This window comes from Lynx rufus, unplaced genomic scaffold, assembly GCF_022079265.1.
Source record: "Lynx rufus isolate CCGP_SWC_20201006 ecotype Redwood Valley unplaced genomic scaffold, mLynRuf1.p SCAF_18, whole genome shotgun sequence".
Taxonomy (NCBI): Eukaryota; Metazoa; Chordata; class Mammalia; order Carnivora; family Felidae; genus Lynx; species Lynx rufus.
This window is the reverse complement of record NW_025814832.1, coordinates 8,204,775-8,225,428: the sequence shown is the minus strand read 5'-3', so window position 1 is coordinate 8,225,428 and position 20,654 is coordinate 8,204,775. Positions and strand designations below refer to the sequence as shown.

At 49.4% G+C, this 20,654-nt stretch overlaps 1 protein-coding gene across 2 annotated transcripts in view; it reads left to right on the top strand.

The window, feature by feature from the left end:
* ASIC2 (acid sensing ion channel subunit 2) overlaps positions 1 to 20,654 on the top strand; it is a 1,013,190-nt gene that overhangs the window by 755,791 nt on the left and 236,745 nt on the right. The gene's annotated exons all lie outside the window — the stretch shown is intronic.

Sequence of the window (20,654 nt, the reverse complement as noted above, 5' to 3'; positions counted from 1 at the left end):
CAGCCAGTGAGGTGGGAAGCTACCTATTACCTTGTCTCACCTCCCTCTTCCCACCCGTCTGGAATCAGAGGTTCTTGTCGCCCCTGAGTCACAAAGCCAAGTCACTTGGGAGGTGCTCATCTTTTTTTGTCAAGTTCCGTGCATTTATTCGGGCTGCTGTCTTGGATGCCCGATCTGCCGTCTCTGCCTGCAAGCCCAGTCTGTTCTACAGGCCGTGTGCTTAGATGTGCACTGAAAATGCCGGGGAGGCGGGCATGAGGTCTGATGCTGCCTGCCTCCGATGAGGGGAAGGGGCGGATGGGCAGGGTGGGTGGGAGAAGCTTGGCTTCTTGCCTGCACTTTTCCTGTGGTCTGAATGTTTTAACCACATGCAGGTCTAACTAATGCAAACAAACCCATGAAGCAAAAGTACTGTCTGAAAAATCTCCCACCTTTTCTGAGGTTATTCCCGGCCACTCCTCCAGTGTAAACCGTCCAGAAAGCAAGGGGCTCATCCTTTCGATCAGCCGAGACTCACTTTGCTCATGCCACTCTTAAGGCCCTTTCCTCTCTTGGTCTTTTATTGCAACCCTCTTCGTATAGCCGGTTTCCTGTCATCAGATCATCACCTCCTGAGGGCAGGGGCCACGCCTGGCTCTGTCTCATGGCTACCCCAGCACCTAGTGCCATTCCCCACAGGTAACAAGTGCTCCGTCTGGATACTGAATGGCCGAAGCAGGAGAAAGGATTGGTACCACCAAGATATATGTGGACTCCTTCGGTCATTCATTAACCCATTCCATGAAGAGTTGTCGGGAGCCTGTGTGCAGGGGGCATCGTATTAGATGTGCCATATGGGGGAAATGGACAGGGTCCTTCCCTCACGGAGCTCACGTTCTAGAGTCCCACGAATGATCTCCATGATGATCAGAATCATCGGGAAGCCTTGTTTAAACATCCCTGGCCTCAACCCAGGACCTCTGAGTCAGAATTCACAGGGGAGAGGTCCAGCAATGTATTTTTAACACACAACTCCAGGCAATTGAGGATCTCAGGAGAACATTGTGTTAGGGGTAGAGGGTGGCACAGATAACATACAAATAAACAAATAAATGCTGTGGAGAGAAACAGTTAAAGACGTGCTAGAGAATGGCAGGAGGCTATTTGAAGACGGGTAGGGAAGGATTGATTCTCTGAGGAGATGTCATCTTTGCTGAGAAGGGGCAGCCACTCAGGGATCTGGGGAAAAGCATTCATCACAGAGGGAACGGCAAGCTAAAGGTCTCTGGGGTGGAGGTGGGGGACTCCTTCCTTCCAGCACTAGAGATTCAGCTCCTGGTCTGTTCTTTGTTCTGCGAGTACATCTGGCTCCTTCCAGAATGGGGCTGCCTCTCTCACCCACACAATGTGAGAGAACAACATGATTCTGGCAGTTCTGGAAATATTGACCTTCGGAATGCTAATGCAATGTAGCCTTAGGTCCTTAGGCTGAGCTCTCCTTTAAAAAATAACTCCAAGTAAGCAGGAAAAAAAAAACCCACAGTCTCAAAAATCCAATTGCAAATCTCTGTCTAAGGGCAGCTCAGTGAGACCAGCGTGGCCGGGCCCTTTCTTTGGAGTGCTACATCCTGGTTAATTAGCGCCACGTTCTTCTGCTGATTAATCTTCATGATGGCAAGGTCTTACACCTTTGACACCCAGATGGATTTTCCTTATTCATCTTCTAAGGTGTCAGGTCCAAGTGGCTGGTTGTCCACACTGAAAACAGGCCCCTCACCTGCCTCTCTGTGTCACAGAGGGCTTGCAAACACCTCTGTTTGTCTTCATGATAACTGCGTTACAGAAAAAGGAAAGTATTGTTCCCATTTTACAGATGGGGCAATAAAGGCTCAGAGGGAGAACTGAGCTGCCCAAGGTCATCTACCTAGTACCAGACCCAGGTCAGTTCAGACTCCCACTCTGGTACTTCCCCTGCCCATGGTGGTGAGTCAAAACTTGGAGACAAAATCTGTGCCCCTTATGCAAGGGTCTGTCACTGTCACCTCCTGGGGGAAGTCTTCCATGATCCTTCAGGAAGGCTTTGTAAAACCCAGTCTAGAGAGTTGAATTCTTAGCTCGGAGGTGTCTGGGTCAGCTGCAGACAGAGTTTCTCAAACTTCAGTAACTTATTTGCATCAGAGTCACCTGTGGATATTGCTGAAATGCGGGTTCTGGTTCATAGGTGGACCTCAGACTCTGCATTCCCGACAAGCTCCCAAGTAATGCTGATGACGCAGGTGCACAGACCACATTGTAAGTAGGAAGGCTCTAGAAGGCTGGAGGAAAAGGCAGTGTGGAGTAAGAGGGGAAGAAGGGACCACCTTACCCTGAACCCTGCCCTGAAGAGCAAAGCCCCTTCTTCCAGACTAGACCTGCAGCTTAGAAATGCAGACAGCACGACGATTAAAGATAACTCTTTTCCTTTATCTTTATATGATGCTGAAATGACTAGTCATTTAGGGAGACCGTGTGAATGGAGAAATGGCAATGGAGTGACATACCTCCAAAATGAGTTTCCCCACGAGGACGAGCTGACAGGAGGCATTTCTGCACCCTTTCCTGATTTTGTGGATATCACTGGACCCTTCCGTGAAAGGTGTAGTCCAAGAAGGACAGCCTTTAGCTTGATCACAGTAATCAATCTTTGTCTTTGTGCAGTGTGTTGCCACTGACAGGGAGAAGCCTTCAATTTGAAAGAGTCTTGCCAATAACAGGGCGTTCCTAGGTAATACAGCTGGAAGCCTGAGCTTTTGTTGCTACGAGGCCATTGGAATTGTTAGAATTACAAAGCCTGCTTCCAGACCATGCCTTGGGCGATTCGTTTGATTCACTCATTCATACCCTCACTTGTTAATTCAGTCATTCATTCCTTTGCTCACTCGTTTATTCCTTCACTGACTCTCAGATTCAACTATCCATTCATACATTCCTTGAGTGCCTTCTGTATACCGGGTACCATGCTGGCTCTAAGGAGATGAAAGTGAATCCACTCAAAGTCATCAATTCGGTCTCCTTGCCCTTGCATATCCTATAGCCAAGCAACAGGCTAAACCCTCAATGGCCTCTCCAGCTTAGTGCTGAAAAACGCAACTAGCTGTCTGTTATCTTTATTCTGAGAATCTGTCCTCCTTAAAGTTGCCATGTGGTTCCCCACTGCAAGATGAAACCAAGCACCCAGTAAGCTCCAAGACCTCACCCCCGCACATCATGCATTCTGCCACATTTCACCTGCTGTCCCCTCGGCCCGAGATGTCCTGCAACCCTCTTGTCTTCCTGGAAAGCTCGTCCTCATCCTTCAAGACTCAGCCTTATCATCTTCTCCCCTTCCCGGTGCCTCCGTACAGGGAAGAATTAGGTCCTTCTCCTCTTGGGAGGCACGTAGCCTCTGATGCCCTGAGATGCTCTAATGCACAGTGGTTAAGACTAAGGGCTCTGGCTTCAAGTCTTGACTTCCCCACGTGCTAGCTGTGTGATCATGGGAAGATATTGCTGGAGCCTGTGCAAATGGTTTCACATCCATCCTCTGGATTTGCCAAACAGCTCTCAGGGAAGGTAGAAGACTTGCAAATCCCAGGCAAGTGGAGTCACAAAGGTCACAAAGTTAGTAAGGGACCAAGTCTGAGCTACAACTGAGAGCTTCTCACTTTCTTTCCAGGGCTGATACTAACATACGCAAAGTTGTGAGCCGCTTGGAGTCATTAATTAATACCTGTACAGCATTTTTATTACTTCCCACTGAAGGCTAGAAGAATCTGTTCTGGCCAGACAAGTAAGCTGTAGAGGAGAACTGAGACTTCTGTAGGATGATTCAGGTTTTGACAAGCAAGTTTTACCCAAGATATTTAAATAACTCCGAATCACTGCCGCCCCATGCAGGAGAGGACAACCAGGCAGTGGTATATGACTTCTGGGTGGGAGGGGAATTGAGTGGGAGGCCGGAGCCAGGCTTCCAGAGAGAAATTACCATTTTGTATTTATTACTTTGGCTCACAGGAGTGCCGCAGGGACCGGCTTGCTAATACATTAGGTAATTGCCTCAGTTCGCCATTTCATTTTGCAGTGGTATAGACCAGCCCAGGTGCACACTCGTATGATGTGACTCAGCTCGGGCCTCCCAGGTGCCCAGGACTTTCTCAAGAGATGTGAGATGCTGGAGGAGAGGAGAGAATTAGGAAAGTGGGGCTGGGGGAAGGGGGACCTTCCGTCTGAAAGATCTCAGGCACAAGGGGGACACCAGGATGGCCTGGTCCCTATGATCAGAGGTAAAGGGAGCAGAGGAAGAACCCCAGCTGGTGGCCAGGAGACTAGAGTCTGCACTCTGCCACTGAGCACTGAGCAACCCTGGGCCCTCAGGTGTCCCTCTCTGGGCCTCTGGTCCACATCTGGAAAATTAAGGAGATCATAAATCAGTTATTTCTCAACTCTGTCTGCACATTAGAATCACCTGGGAGAACTTCAAAAAATGTTACTAAAGCTCCAAGCTCAACCTCCAGGGGTTCTGATTTCATTGGCTTGAGGTAGAGCTCAGACGTGGGTATTTTTCCCCAGAGGTTGAGAGTCCCCGGACTAACTGATCTATGCAGTCTTCCTTAGGGTAGGTGAGTTCTAGGAGCCTGTGTCATTGAAAAAGGCTACGAGACAGTGATCTTGAAATCCAGGGTCACTTGTTTCCATGTTTAGATCTGTTGCTGTCAATAATTTATACCTGCTTGTGTCTCATCCTCTCTCCAGTGAGGCTCCCTCTTACCAGTGAATGTTGGGAATCCATACCAGGAGGCAGGAGGCTCAGTTTCAACCTCTTTTGTGTTGGCTCTGTGTCCGTGAGGGTCTCCTTGGGATCCCTGGGCCTCAATCTCCTCTCTAGAAGCTCGTCTCTGCCTGCCTGTAAGCAGGGTGCTGGACCAGACTTTGCTTCACCGTGCCATCTGGTTTACAAGGGGCCGCCATCCAGTGGCTGAGAGGTCAGCCTGAGAGTAGCGAATGCTATTCCTGTTGCCCAGGTAAGGAGACAGAGGCTCAGGTAACTAGCCCAAGGCCATCCAGCCAGGAAGTAATAGAGGCGAGTTCCAGCAATGCAGCTTCCAAACTGACTTTGGGTGCTTTATTAATTTTCTGGGCCCCATTTCCTTATCCGTTAAATGGGTATGAATACCACCTGTTTCCACAGAGTAGTTGTGAGGAAGACAAAAGATGGCCAGGCAAAATTCCTTGTGGAGCCTGGCACAAGGCAAATGCTCTTTTAATGCTTACTGCCTCCCTCCGTGATTTCTCCCATTTGCCTTTTATCCTTTCCTCCCCACCCCCCACCCCCGCCCCAGCTTGTTTTTAAAGTCTTTAAGGACAGGGACCTTGAGACACAATTGACTGCGCACGAACTTGGGCAAGTTGTTTCATCTCTGTGGGCCTCAATAGCCCCATCTGTAAAACAGGGATGTTAGTGGTATTTGTGGTTGTGAGGACCAAATGTGTTGAGAGAACAGCTTCTGGCACAGAGCAGGGGCTGTTACTGTTCTACTTCTCCAGGGCCTTCTTTCTCCTCACTGGGCTCTGCACAGAGTACACACCTCCCCACCACCCACCTCTGCTCACCACCCCCCCACCGCGTCCGCCCCAAGTCCTCACGGTGTTCTCAGCCATGACAGATCTGCTGAGCACATACGGCCCACAGGGCTCACGCGCAGAGAGAAGCAACCCTATATCAGGGGATTGCTTACTATCTTGAGATGGAAAAAAAGGAAAAAGCTATAAATATGGAGGATTTGTCTGTGATAAGTCATGGTTAGAAACCCCAGCTATATAACTTTTTAATTCTCCACTCCAGCTTGTAGGCTCAGGCAGTAAAAACAGTCACTTGTAATTTATTTTTTTCCACTCTTTTAATTTCGTAATTTTTTTCCTTTAACCAACCAAAAAGTTCTCCTAAACTCACCTTAAGCTTTTATTTTTTTTCCCCCTTTAGCAGTTGTAAAATGTGGTAATGGATTGCCATTGGAATGCTATCCCCTCTCCTACATGGTCAGAATGAAAATGTATAGACTCAGGGGCGATTTCTGAGGTGGGTGTTGTTAAAACAGGAGTAAGTCCTGGGCTTGGCATGCCTCATCTGCCTGCAGGTGATAAAGGAAGGAGGCAGTTCAGCCAGAAGGGGGTGTGCAGCCCAAGTGCTGGATTTGAGTCCCTTCAATTTCACCTCGAAGCTGAGCGATCTTGGCAAGTGTCTTCTCTCTCAAGGCTTAGCTTCCTCATCTATAACATGTGGACAACACGTAGGGACTGACCTCCCCTCACTGGAATGTTCTGAGAATCCAAAGAGATAATGTATAAAAAATTGTTTTGTTCGGTGCAAATTACTACCATGTTGGAGACTGTTGTTACTGATGATGATGATCATAGTGGTGATGATGATGATGATGATGGTGGTGGTGGTGCTGGTGCTGGTGGTGATGGCATCTTGGTGACAATGATGATGGTGGTGGTGATAGTCGTGATGATGGTGGTGATGGTCATGATGGTAATGATGATAATGGTGATGTTAATCATGGTGGTGATAGTGATGATGGTGATGATGATGATGGTGATGATGGTGATGATGATGGTGGTGATGAGGATGATGATGGTGATGATGATGGTGGTGATGGTCATGATGGTAAATGATGGTAATGGTGATGATAATCATGGTGGTGATGATGATGGTGGTGATGATGGTGATGCTGCTGCTACTGATGATGGTGGTGATGGTGATGATGATGGTGATGATGATGATGATGATGATGATGGTGATGATGGTGATGGTGATGATGATGGTGGTGATGGTCATGATGGTAATGATGATAATGGTGATGATAATCATGGTGGTGATGGTGATGATGGTGATGATGATGATGGTGATGATGGTGATGGTGATGATGATGATGGTGATGATGGTGATGGTGATGATGATGATGGTGGTGGTGATGATGATGGTGATGGTGATGATGATGGTGGTGATGGTCATGATGGTAATGATGATAATGGTGATGATAATCATGGTGGTGATGGTGATGATGGTGATGATGATGATGATGGTGATGATGATGATGGTGATGATGATGATGGTGATGATGGTGATGATGATGATGGTGGTGGTGATGATGATGGTGATGGTGATGATGGTGATGCTGCTGCTGCTGATGGTGGTGGTGATGGTGATGGTCATCTTGGTGATAGTCATGATGATGGTGGTGATGGTGATGATGGTGATGATGATGGTGGTGGTGGTGGTAGTTGTGGTGGTGATTATGAAAATGGTGATGATGGTGGTCATGAGGTACTACCGTGTACAGTGTAGTGCCCATGGGTTCATGTGATAAGAAGACAGTTTTCCTCAGAGCATTATGCTTTTCTATGTATGCAAACTAGGCGACCAGTAAATAACTGTTTACCTAAAATCAACTTCAGATTTCAGAACTCAGTCCACCTTTTAGAAGTTTCTTTCCTTTACTCGGCAAGCATTAATTGCGTGCCTACTATGTGCCAGAACCTATTAGCACTGGACCACAGAGAACAAACAAAACAGGCATAATTCCTGCTCTCACAGGGCTTATAGTCCAGAAGATGGTGGGGTGGGGTGCCGGACATAGATGGTACACGTAAATAACTTTAGATGGTGATAAAGACTCTGAAGACAATGCACTAGGACAGTAGGATGTGGAGTGATGGAGAGGGGTGCCGCAAGATGCTTTCAGGTTGTGTAGTCAGGAAGGCTTGTCTGGAGTGGTGACATTTGAACTGAGACCTAAATGATAGAGGGACACAACCAGGAGAAGAGCTAGGGAGAGAGTGTCCCAGGTAGAGGGGACACGATGCAAAGGCTCTGAGATGAGAATGAACTTGGCTGTTCATTCTGGAGCAGAGAGGAAGAAGAAGAGGATGGTATGAGCTGATGTTGGAGAAGTAGACACGGACCAGATTGTAACATCCCTTGTAGGCTGGACTGAATATGGAGATTACTCCCAGGGCAGTGAGAAGCCACTGGAGAGTTTAAAAGGTATGGGAGCACCATGAATTAATATATTCTCTAAGAAGATCATTCTGGCTTCAAAGGTTGGATAAGAGCGGATAAGAATGGGGGTAGGAAGACAGGTTAGGATGCAGATACAGTATTTGGGGTGACAGATGCTGTGGACTGGGTCATGTTTTCATGGTGGAGATGGTGAGTGGTCCAGTTTGGGATATGTTGAGAGAGGACCCAGTGAGACTTGATGTTGGATTGGCTGTATAGCGTGATAAAAAAGACTCAAGAAGAACTAACTCCCAGGTTGCGGCAGGAGCTTCTGGGCTGATGTTGATTTCATGCACTGAGAGGCGAGGGGAGAGTAGATTTGGGGGACAGGAGAGGTATGTGTGTAGGGGGTAGGTAGAACTCAACATTTTGGACATGCTCAGATTGAAATAGTCAGTGGGCACCTTAGTTAGCAGTTGGACACAGAAGCCTGGTGCTCAGGGAGAGTTCGGGGCAGGAGATAGGGATTTGGGAGTCACCGGTGCAATGGCAGGATTAGGAGTAATGAGACTGCACAGGGTGGTGGAAGGAGACAGTGCAGACAGGTGAGCAGCGAGCTGAGCACCGGAAGCTGGGCACGGCAACATTCAGGAGTCAGGAAGCAGAAGAACTAGCAAAGGGTGATGAGAAGGAAAGGTCAGGGAGGTGGAAGGGAAACCAGGAGAGGGCTGACATAGAAGTCTGGAAGAGAGGGATACGAGAAAGGGCTGTCGTCACTGCACAACAGGGAGCTACCCACAAAGGGCAGGCCCGTCGCCAGTTTGGAAATGAAAGTCGGAGCAGCATAGAGGTTGTAAGCACAAGCTTTAGAACCAGATGCACTTGAATCCAGGCCCTGACACTGCCATTTCTTAGCTTTCAGACCTTGGGCAAGCCCTACCTTTCTTGATCCTTGGCATCCAATCCTGCGTGGCATTACTGTGCAGTTTACATGAGATAATGTCTATAACGTGCTTACCACTGGCCCTGGCATAGCTGCTCAGTAAACAGAAGCAGGTTGTATTCTTCCTGAAATTGTTCAGCTGGGCAGAGTTGTTGTCAGTCAGACCAAGTTATGAAGGGACGGTTTTATTTGGGCAATCCGGCCTTCATTCAGGGGTTAGAAATGAAGTTGTCTTGAAGGCTGAGACAGGTAATGTAAGGAATAGCCAGATAGAAGCACATAGAACCAGTAAGCCACTGGCCAACCGGAATAGACTCATCCTGCCTAGGGGCATCCTAATTAAAATGTTTAAAGTTCCATGTAGACCAAACAAAACCCATTCGCGCAGGTGCAGTACTACTCACGTGAGTTTGAGACCCCAGGAAGGTGAGGGTGGACCAGAGAAGAATTTCAAACAGGTTGCTTGGGTTTGACAGGCTCACATTTGCATTTCAAAAAGGCTATTCTGGAAGCAATGCCTAGAGAGGACGGAGGGGGTGGGGGATGGTGGGTCTAGTTTCTAGCAAGGAGTGGAGCCAGGAAACTCTTCCCTCTGGTGAGAGGGGACTAGGATGAGGAAATGGGCTCATTATAACATAATTAGCTCTATAATCAGTATGCAAGCTTATCATCTTGAGATGTAAAAGATGATTATACGATCAAAGGGTTTCCTTCCTTTTCATGGACTTAACTTGCCAACGTAGGGGTTTGGGTGGGTGGTTGGGTGGGGAAAAAGGTAAGGTATTTTTTAACCAATTGATTTTGCAATGAATCAGTTAATTGGTTAAAAAAATCACTCACCATGGACAGTAAAGGTTGTAAATGGACTCAGTGTCTGGTTGGAGTGAAGGCTAAGTGCCCGGGCGTGTTAGGTAAGAGAGAAGGATTCACACAGCTGGAGAGGAGGGCTTCCAGCCTGGACCACAGAGCCTGCTGGGACTGGTGAGTGAGTGGGTTCAGATCTGAACCTCTCCCCTCTGCTCCCTGGAAGAATCAACAAGTGGTGGGACTCTGGGCCATGAGGCTGTCTATGCTGACCAGGGCTCTCCCCTGCTCCAAACAGAAAATACTTTTACCACTGTTCCCAATGTTGTTAAGAACAGGAAGGAAGGAAGGGAGGGGGGGAGGAAGGGAGGAAAAGAGGAAGGGAGGAAGGGAGGAAGGAAGGAAGGAAGGAAGGAAGGAGGAAGGAAGAAGGAAGGAAGGAAGGAAGGAAGGAAGGAAGGAAGGAAGGAAGGAAAGGAGGAAGGAAAGTCTAGCCTCAGGTTCTAGAAAGAATGAAGGACCTTAAATCCAGGGTAGTAACTACGCAGCTGTCTTCCTGGGGTCTGTGGGACAAGGTCCTAGGCTCCAGCCTAGGAGATGAAAGAGCATGGTTAACACTTGAGAGAGACCTGAGACAGAGACTCTGCATAAGGGACTCTTGAGGAGCAGTCCTTTCTATCAAAGAGGAATAGAAAACTCCATCCAGAAGCATAAGGAAGATAAGTGTCCACTAGGGGTTCCAGGTGGGAGTGGGAAATCTCCTGCAAAAACTAGGGTCAGTAAGTCTGCGCCATGTGTAGGTAGGTAAGGGGTCTGAATAGATACTACTCACGTGGTGCAAGAATCTCAACTCAAAAAGTCAACATAAAAACTGGTCTGGGTCTGGTGAAACACAGGGCCCCAGGGGAAGCAAGCTCCTGGACTGGCACTTTTAGGGCACTGCTCACAATGCAAGGCATGTGGGCTCCTGCAGGCAAAAGGCAGGTGGTATCACACCTGTTCTCCTTTTGTAGAGAAGGCAGTTGCATCCCAGAGAGTGCACCGACTTACCCCAAGACCCCCCTTAGGTGGTGTGGTGTAGTGGAGAGAGCAAGAGTGTTGGAAGCAGTAAGACCTGAGTTTGACTCTTGGTTCTACCATTTAATAGATGTGATCTACATCATGTTGCCCAAACTTTCTAACCCTCAGTCTCCACAAAGTGGGTTTGCTGGCACCTACTTCATAGGGTGGCTGGGAAACCAGGGAGATCACTTCCATAAAATCGTGTGGCATGGTGCCAGGTGATCTCTATGTGTTGGTTTCATTCAATCTTTGCTCTTAAAAAGTCTCTTCCTCCAAAGAGCCCCCCTAGTAAGCCCCAGCTGGCCCTGATGCTTCTTTATCTAGTGGGCCATCTGTGTTCTATTACTTTACACGAAATTGCTTGTTGTTATAGGATTAATTTTTAAACTCCTTATGGCTTTCTCGGTTCCCTTTAGCTTTGTGTTCCTTGTCTGTCCTTACTTAATTCCCACTGGTCCTCAACACCCCAACAATAGACTGAGAGATGGATGGATGGATGCATGGATGGATGGATGGATGGATGGATGGATGAGTACATGGATGGATGCATGCATGGATGGATGGATGAGTGGGTGGATGGATGGATGCATGGATGGATGAGTGAATGGTTGAATGGATAGATGGCTATCAGTTAGGGTTTGTTGGTCAGCAATAGAAGCTGACCCTGGCTAAATTAAGCAAAAGGGATTATATTAGAAGGATATCAGGGCGCTCACAGAATCAGTAGTCCTGACAGTGCTTTGTTTAATCGGACAACCACTGAGTGAGGATTTCCTGTACCAAACATGGTACCAAACTAGTTAGGGAGGTGGGACATACACAAGCACTATGCATGCACACACACATGCACACAGGCAAACACACACACATACATGCTGGAAAACCATGCTAAGAAAAGGCAGGAGCTGAAGAACCACAGGATTATCAGGTGGCAGTAATTCCCTCTCAGATCAGGACCCTATCCCTGGAATGAATGAACACTAAGCACTTTTGATTCCCAGGCCTAACTGCATTCAAGTCGAAGTCCTGGAGAGAACATCCAGTTGACATAGCTTGGGTCACATGTCCTTTGATGCATAAGCCCTCTAAACCTGCACAGGGAGGCATGGGTAACTTCCTAAAAGGAAATTAAGGCACTGAGGCTAAAAGAAGAGAGAATGGCTTCGGGGTGCTCAATGTCCCATCACCGTCCCCAGCAGGCAGATCGGATGAGTCCTTGGTCCCTGGAGGCAGCACCAGTGACTTGTGGCTTCAGTGGCCCCTGCCACTCATCCCCATCATGCCCCTGTTCACCTTTCACTCTCCCCCACCAGGCCTGCCTTCTGTCTCCCCTACACTCCCGGGCATCCTGCCCCACAAAGCAGTCACTTCCTTTCCCTTCAAGAAGTCTTGGCAGCTTCCCAAACCCTCACTGATTGCTCCTTTCCCCGAACTCCTATCGCCCTTGCCTTCAGTAAACAGGAATTATCCTTAACTGCTGCCTGTTTTCTGCTTTGCCTTTGGGGTCCAGGCTCTCCTCGAAGTGTCTTGAAAGCAGAAGCCTTGTCGGATTGCCTTATATCCCTCATGGTTCTAGTCCGGTGTGGCTTTCAGAGACGGTGACAAATGGATGCGTGCTGATCCATCATGAGTGAGGGTGTGTGACATAAAGTCATCAGCTATAGCATCATATCTTAGAAACAATTCAAGCCAAGCATCCTCTGAGAGTTGAGTCAACCAAGACCCCAAGAGCTGACTTACCCAAAGTCGCCCAAGTTGTTAGAGACAGCTGTGGGCCTGGAAGCAGCTCTTATTATTTCCAATCCAAACCAGCACTCCCTGCTGCCTCTGGGCGCTGTGTGTGTCCATGTGTCACCTTTCTGCACAGGCTCTTGCCTGGTACCCTATTTGGCATAGTAAATCCTTGGCCAGTGCTTGTCTCATTAACCAAACAAAGCCCTGGTGGGACTATACCAGTGTGTTCTTTTCTTGTTCCTGCCCCATCCTTGCCCAAGCTCCTGCCCACCTGGAGCCCCCCTGCCCAGTGAGCAACCAAGAAATGTTGATTGAGAGCCAACGAATTTCATTTTGTTCGAGAAGTCCATGAATCTCCAAAAGCGGACGATCTGTCACATCTACCAGAATCCACCAAGGCCTTGTGTTGCCTAAATCACGTGGAGCCGGCGCCCTCGTCAACCACCGGGCTTCACGCCTCCGTTCTGTGCTACTTGAAAAATTAGCTGGTGTACTGGAAATAAAACCCCCAGGAATGCACGTTTTGACAAGGTAATGGTCCCCTACCTTTCCCGACATTTTGCGAGGGAGTCCGAGTCCATTATAATGTCACAATGGCGCACACCTTTGACATCTCACTGGATAATTAAAAGGCGGTTTAATCATAGCGATCATCCACTTAGTGTCTGGTTCCAGATGTTGGGGAAGCACGCTTAGGGAGGCGGCCATTGGTGTGCAAACGGCGGATAAATCCGGGTCAGGACTGAGACCACCAGGTGGCAGGTTCTGTTACAGCTCAGGGGATGATGGGAAGGCAGCTCCTGCCCCCAGCAGTGCTTCCCACCACGGTGGGAGAGAGAGGGGGAAGGAGAGAGGGAAGGGAAGAAGGAGAGAGAGGAGGGAGGGGGGAGGGTGGGGGAAAGCATATTTCTACCCTCTTTTGCTTCTTTGAACTACATGCAAGAGCAGACCTTCTTTTCAATCCAAATGAAAAACAGAGTTTGTTGTTTCCATTAATCACAGGTGGCTCATGCTGGAAGGGAACTTAGTTTTCATTCTTCCATGAGGCAGATATTTATTAAAAGCCTGCTCTGAGTCAGGCATTATTCTCGGTGCTGTGGAGACGGGGAAGAAAGGGACAGCCCAGGCTCCTGCCCCTCTGGGGCTTATGTTGTAGAAGGGGGAGAAGGGTAAAGTCGCATGCGTGCTGTGCGTCGCACTAACGCGGTGGTGACCTGGTGACTATGCTGAGCCACGTGGTCAGGGTACTTCTGTCCAGAGAGCAGCCTTGTAGCCAAGGTCTAAGTGACAAGGGGTCGGACAGTGTGAAGTTCCCTGGGAGAGAAGTTACCGGAGGGACTCTGGGTGGGAAGGAACTGGAGACTGTTGTGGCCACCGGGCAGGAGGGGAGGCCAGGGGGCTTTTCCCAGGCTTCTGGCTCAGGAGTTTGGACTTCAGTCTCCATGGGATGAAGAGCTCGTGAAGAGATGAAGCGGAGAAGCTTGTGATGAGGTGATAGGCCTTGAACAAAGAGATCTCATATTAGACCTTTGTTCTCCCACATCGGTGCTCCTCCTCCTCGCCCTCTTGGCTGATGCTAGGTGCTGGGAAAGACAATGGGGAGTGATGTGCCTGCCCCCGGGGGCTCACTGCCACGTGGGAGGACAAAGGACTGAACCAGCAATAACCACCTGATGCCAGATCCTCCCAAGGTAGAGGTAAACCCAGGACTACAGGAACCAAAGTCAAGGCGCCTAATCCGGGAAGGCTTTCTAGAAGAGGTGGGCCCATGCTGAACCTCAAGGGACCTTGAGAAGCAACTGACCAGGCAGATAAGGCAGCGTGCAGATGCAAACACTCCAGGAGACGAAAACAGCCTGTGTCCTGAAGGGAAGGAGCCCTGAAGAAAAGGGCACATCTGGGGAGTAGCAGGGCTCAGCTGGACTGGAATCACGAGGCCCAGGGAGGGTCTCCCAGTGCACAGTTCTTACCTCCGTCTTCACCCCCAGGCTTCACGTGACCACAGTCAGGTGTTCAGAACGTTGGAGGAGTCAGCGTATCCCAGAACCATCCTTAGCTAGGCCGGTGCTGGGAATGGCACCCTCCCCAACCCCCCCACCATGCAGGTGACTCTGCCTTGGCTCTCACCTTCTCCAAACTGTTGATCTTCCTAGTAAGTATTCGGATTTCGAATCCTGTACTCACACCCCAAAGCCGACATGGTCCGGCTTCTGTGCTGCAAACACTCTTCCTCCTGCCCAAAACATTGTATCAGGGAGACTAAGGCCTGGAGAAAAGAGAGATGACTTAACCCAAGCCACCCAAGAGCTTTTGGGTGGAAACACAGAGGGCAAAACCCTGATCTCTTGACCCTGGATCTGGCACCGCTCTGGAAAACGGAGCCTGGTGGAGTGTGGGTACGATGGGAGAAATGTCTGCTTGTTGCACGTGGCCCCCTGCTACATGTTGAGAGCTGCAAGTGGCCTGGAGGGGAGGCTCAGGGTACTATGGTTGGGAGTTCGAGTTCAGGGTCAGGCAGCTTGCACTTAATTTCCACCTCCTCTCGTAACTAGCTGTGTGTCTTTGGGCGGATTGCTTCACCTCTCTATGCCTTGGATTTCTCATCTGTAACATGAGAATAATCGTACCAGCTTCGTAGGGATATTTGTGAGTGTTGAGTGGAGGTGACACGAGGTCCTTAGCACCACCTGCATACATAGTGTGATCCATGGTAACCTGCCGATCACCCCTGTAAGAGGTGTCACTGAGTGCCTGCAGTGTTCTGGGCACCATCCTGTGTGCCCTTCACATCTCCTCATGGCAGTGACATCATAACTCATGAAGTGTTTTACAAACACCCGGCATATGCTTTGTGCCTCTTACTGTTTTATTCCACTCATGTTTTCTCACTCAGTCATCGCAGTAACATTGTGGAGTGGCTTTTATAGGTGCTGAAAGAGAGGCCCAGAGTGGGTGAGTCACTTGCCGAGGTCACACAGCTGGCTGGAGGCAGGGTGGGATGCTAGCCCAAACCTCCTGCCTTTCCGTCCACTTGTCACCTCTCTTTCTCCCCCGGGCTCCCTGCCTTGCAATTTGGGGACCTGTTGCTACTCGGCGGGTGTCACTTAAGACTCCCCTTGCCCCCTGTCCACGGCAGCCCCCCTCCTTTGCCCCAGAAGAGGAAGCATACAGAGAGGGGCCCTACAGGGAGCTGCATGAATTCCTCCTGCAGGTAAGTGGGGAGGAGCAGAGCTCTGCCACAGGTGGGCCAGCTGTCACACACCCAGGCCTGCACCGCCCAGTGCATCCGGGCACGTGACAGACGTGGTCACTCCTGCAGCAGAATGGCTCCCTCACTGAAGGCCAGGGCCCAGGCTGAACAGGAACAGGCACAACCTGGTGCTCCTGGGGCCAGAGAGGGGCCACCCCGTCCCAGAGAATGTCTGGGCCGAGGGGCCTCAAACTGGCTCCCCAGAAGTGCCTGGGGGAGGATGAAGCAATCAGGGCTCCAGCCCCGCTCCACTCTGGCTCAGCTCCGGCTGAGTCTCTCTGCTTCTGTCCATTTCACGTCATGATTTTACACGCAAGATTTTCTTTGGAGAAAAGGGTTGACTAACCAGAACACAAAAAGCCAAAAATTGCAGCTTACAGAAAGGCCTGTGGACACACAGCCCAGACTCACGGCACCTGGTGTGAGTGGTCCTTCTGGATGTGCTGTATCCTCATGGCTCTGTGGGACAGCAGGTGGGGTGTGCAAAATAAACACGCTTTACTCGACACCTGCTGCTGAGAGGTCATGGCTCGCCCCTGTGTAACCAGGTGGTGTCTATGTGAATAAGTAAACACAAAGCACTCAGCTAGGGCCAGAATACCCAGATGAATAGCAAACAGATGCCCGTCCCTCAGGGAGCTCACAGTCCAGTTAATGAACGAAGCAGCATCCATAACGTTCTCCTTAAATAGCTCATTTACAGAGCAAACAGCCATGCATTTCTTCAAAAGCCTCTGGACTCTCTGCTGAGCCTCTGGCACCACCTGCCTGGTGAAACCTGGGTGTCTATCCCTCATTACACGGCAGCCTTAAACTCTCACTCCGGACTCCTCCCTGCACGTTGGAAAGGCTTTCTCCCCCATTCCAACCCTGTTTTTCCCTCCCAGGAACCTTACTCTTTCCCTATAGCATTCAGCACAATGTGTAATTACTCATTTGCTTGTGTAAATGTGGATTTGTTTAATGTCTATCAGTGACAGGGACTGTCTGTTGTAGTCTGTTTCGCCAGAGTCTAGCAGAGTATCTGTTTCGTTGTGGACACATAGGTTATTTTTCAATAAATGAATGGTCCTTTGGGAGATTGTGATAGGTGAGTTTGGAAAGTGGTTGAGGCCCAGAATTTGGGAGGGAGGGGGACATTGAATCAGACAGGCTAGGAGATTCATACTAGAAGGCATTTGAACAGCTACAGACTTTATCCCTTCCTTCCTTCCTTCCTTCCTTCCTTCCTTCCTTCCTTCCTTCCTTCCTCCCTTCCTTCCTCATTCTTTTTCTTTCTCTCCTTCCTTCTAGTCATAAAAAGAAAAGAGAAAAAAAGGGAAAGAGGCCTTGGTGGGGTACAGAGGGGTCAGTAAATTTTGAAGCAGGCAGGTGAGTTTTGGTAAACCTATTCCCGGGCTGGGCAGCCCTTTGCAGCGGGTGCTGGAACGGCCACACATTTCCATAGCTCAGCGGAGCCCACGTGGACTTACCAGCCTGTTCTTAGCACAGACTGTTCAGTCCTCAGCCTGACAACTGGGTCACACACCAGCTCCCCTTCATTACTCCTTTCTCCAGATGCTGCCTTGGGGGGGCCCCCGATAGTTACACTTGAATGGCCAAGAGAGGCCATGGGCACCTTGCATGGATTCAGAGAGGGCCTGAGTGGGCCAGCCAGCTTCCTCTGAGACTGGAGATGCTTCTGAATGCAGGCCGCCGCCAGCCCCCACGTTCACCACCATCACACTCATGACTCTGATTGTGTATTAAAAGCATGAATTCAGGAGGCCAACTTCCTAAGTTCAGATGCCAACTCTGCTGCTCACAAGTCACTTCTGTGTGCAACATATGGCTAATATAATAGTAGTGTTTACTTCCTCGCATTAAATGAGCCAACATACCTAAAGTACTTGGTCACGGTCAGTGCTGTGAGCATCTGGGCTATTATTACAATGATCTGCATGGCTGACTGTCTTCCTGGGACCCAGAACCAGGCCTTGCTCACTCAGTGAAAGTTGACTGACTTTCTCCGGGTCACCAAGGGGTTCCTGAAAACGCCCGTTCCCCCATTTCCTTGCCATTTCCCCCAAGACTCTGGAAGCTGTATGAGGACAAGAATCCAATGTGGAGGCACCATTGCAGCTCGGAGGACAGGTGCGGAAGAAACGAACGGCGGGAGTAGGAGACCCGAAGATACTGTGGCTGCAGAAGACGAGGGGAAGGCAGGAAACAATATTCATCCTGAAGTGTCCTATCTCGCTCAGGAGGGTAGGTGGTAACTCTGATAACCAAGGAAGGACGTGATGGAGGGAAAGCTAATGATGCTGGAAACCCAGGTTTCTGAAAATCAGCTGTGGAGGGCCAGGATAGTATTTAGGTCACAAATAGGTTTTTTTACTTGGTAAAAATGGTCTTTTGACTAAGGCATACTGAGATATTTATTTCTAAGTCTGCAGTCAAATCAGGAGTGTGAGGGTCTGCAGTCAGATCAGAGCAATAAGGAATGAAATCAAAATGTTTGTCGGAGAGGCTTAAAATGGTCTGAAGAGGCGGTTCCCGAGGAAGAGCAATCTAGTGGCAATAAAGCGTCTTTGCAATCATGCTAACCGGCAGAGGGAGGCCAGCGTTTGGTCTGCCCAGGCTCATTTATGTGCAGATGCCCAGGGGCCAGGACCTGCCATGCTTGGGAGCCAGTGAGGGGCAGTGGTGAAAAGCTCAGCCCTGAGGAGGGATGGGGTTCTTCCGGAAGAAGCAGGCGGGGAGCTGGCATTGGGACAGGGAGAGGTGAATATCTGGAGGTCTCTGCCTGCAGGGCTCAACCCAGCATGGCATCCCTGCCTGCCACCTTCATCCCGTAAGTCATTCACGACCTCTTATGAAAAAGCATTCTGCCTTTCAGTGCAATACAGACCTGTATTCCTTGGCCCCCTGGCAGCAGCGATCTATCGTGTGGCTGTTGGAGGTGTTGAAGTTCAGCAGGAAAAAACCATCAGACCATCATTTTCCCTTCAAGGAGCCATTAGATGATTCTGTCTGACCTTCAGGGGAGCCCTGGGAAGCTCAGAGTGGCCTGTGTCGAATGCTCCAACTGGCCCCCGCAGAGATAATGTTCCAGACTGGTTGTGCTGCGAGCTGCGTGCATCCCTATGGCCTCCCCTAAATGTGGTTGCTCCCGTGGTTGCAGTATTCTTGGGGACAAAGCCAGAAAGACAGGCAGTGTGGCCCAAAGGAAGAGCACTGACCTCAGGGTTTGGGAGACCAGGCCGTATCTCTAGATCTGCCTGGTCCTGCTGTGATAATTTGGGCAGATCATTTCTCTCTCTGCATTTTTTATATGGAGGTCCCCAAAGTCACCTGGAACAGGTGGAACAGAGTGAGTGATTCAAAGTGTCCCAGGACCAGCAGCATCAGCATCACCTGTGAACTCATTAGAAAAGCAACTTTTGGGGGCACCTGGGTGGCTCAGTCGGTTAAGTGTCCGACTTCGGTTCAGGTCATGATCTCATGGTTTGTGAGTTCGAGCCCCGCGTCGGGCTCTGTGCTGACAGCTCAGAGCCTGGAGCCTGCTTCGGATTCCGTGTTTCCTTCTCTCTCTCTTCCCCTCCCCCACTTGTGCTCTGTCTCTTAAAAAGAAAATAAGTGCAAATTTTTTTTTTAAAAAAAGCAACTTTTGGGCCCCAGCCCCAAATCAGAAGCCCTGGAGTTGGAGCCCAGCATGTGTGGTCTAACAGGATACAGGTGCTTTATATGCATGTTGAGGTTTGACAAACACTAGCTTGAAAGGTAGGGCACGTCCCTATCTCTGGCTTAGTGCATGGCATCTAATGGGAATATATGATCAGATGGCCTAGTAGGACCCTAAAATGAATGATTAAGCCCAGACTCACATTTGGGTCTCTAAATCGTCACCCCTTTATTCCACCAAATCTTGTCATTTTAGAATCTTTGTTTTCCTCTACCACCCAAACACAGCCCTTTGCTTAATTTACTGCTCACTCTGGGGGGTCTGGCAGTGATATGTGCACCTCACCTTGTCTGCTGAGCCTTGCATTTGGGGAATGAGTTGGGGGGAGTGGCTTTGAGCCTCACTTCTGGACCAAGTAGCTGCTGCATATGGAATGCCAGGCTATGATATCTACACATATATAATACATAGATTTGCAAGAATCTGTTATAAATTACAGGGGTTTATGACCCTGGTTTTGCAGACTGATGGGCGTGAATTGTAACAGTGCAATATATCGCTGTATAAGATAATGCCACCAGAGATAGAGGACTAATATATCATTACCAAAGAGGATATTGCATTTAGAAATGTGCTATTTTTATTTAAGTGCCTTTGGTGTTTTAAAACTGTCAGCTCTGAGATGCCCCAAGAACTGATATGTTTTGGGCAAATGCCACTTCTCATATAAACCCTGAGAGCCCTCACCATTACCCCAAGTGACTGACCAGAGCTGAGCATGAGTGTGCCAGGAGAGAAAGGGAGTCCCTTCCTTTCCACTCTGTGTGCCCTCCCTGCACATACACATGCACCCCTTCCCCCTCCAGGGTCCCTTACTCTGTGCCTAATTTCCCAGAAGACAGTTTGGAGCAGACTAACAGGGTGGGATAAGTGTATCCAGATTTCCATTGTATTTTTGGTTGGCTGTGCCCAAGGCAACAGAATACATGCCTTGTAGCTAGACTGTCTTGGGTTCCAATCCCTGGTTCTACTTCTCATCAGCCTGATCCCTTTGGGAAAACTATTTAACTTCTCTCAGCTTTAGTTTCTTCTTCTGCAAAATAGAGAGCAGAGTCTAAGGCTTGACCCTTTGCCTCCCTCCTTGCCCTGTGTCTGGCCTCTGTCCTTCTTGCTCATTGGGTCCAGCCACGAAGACCTC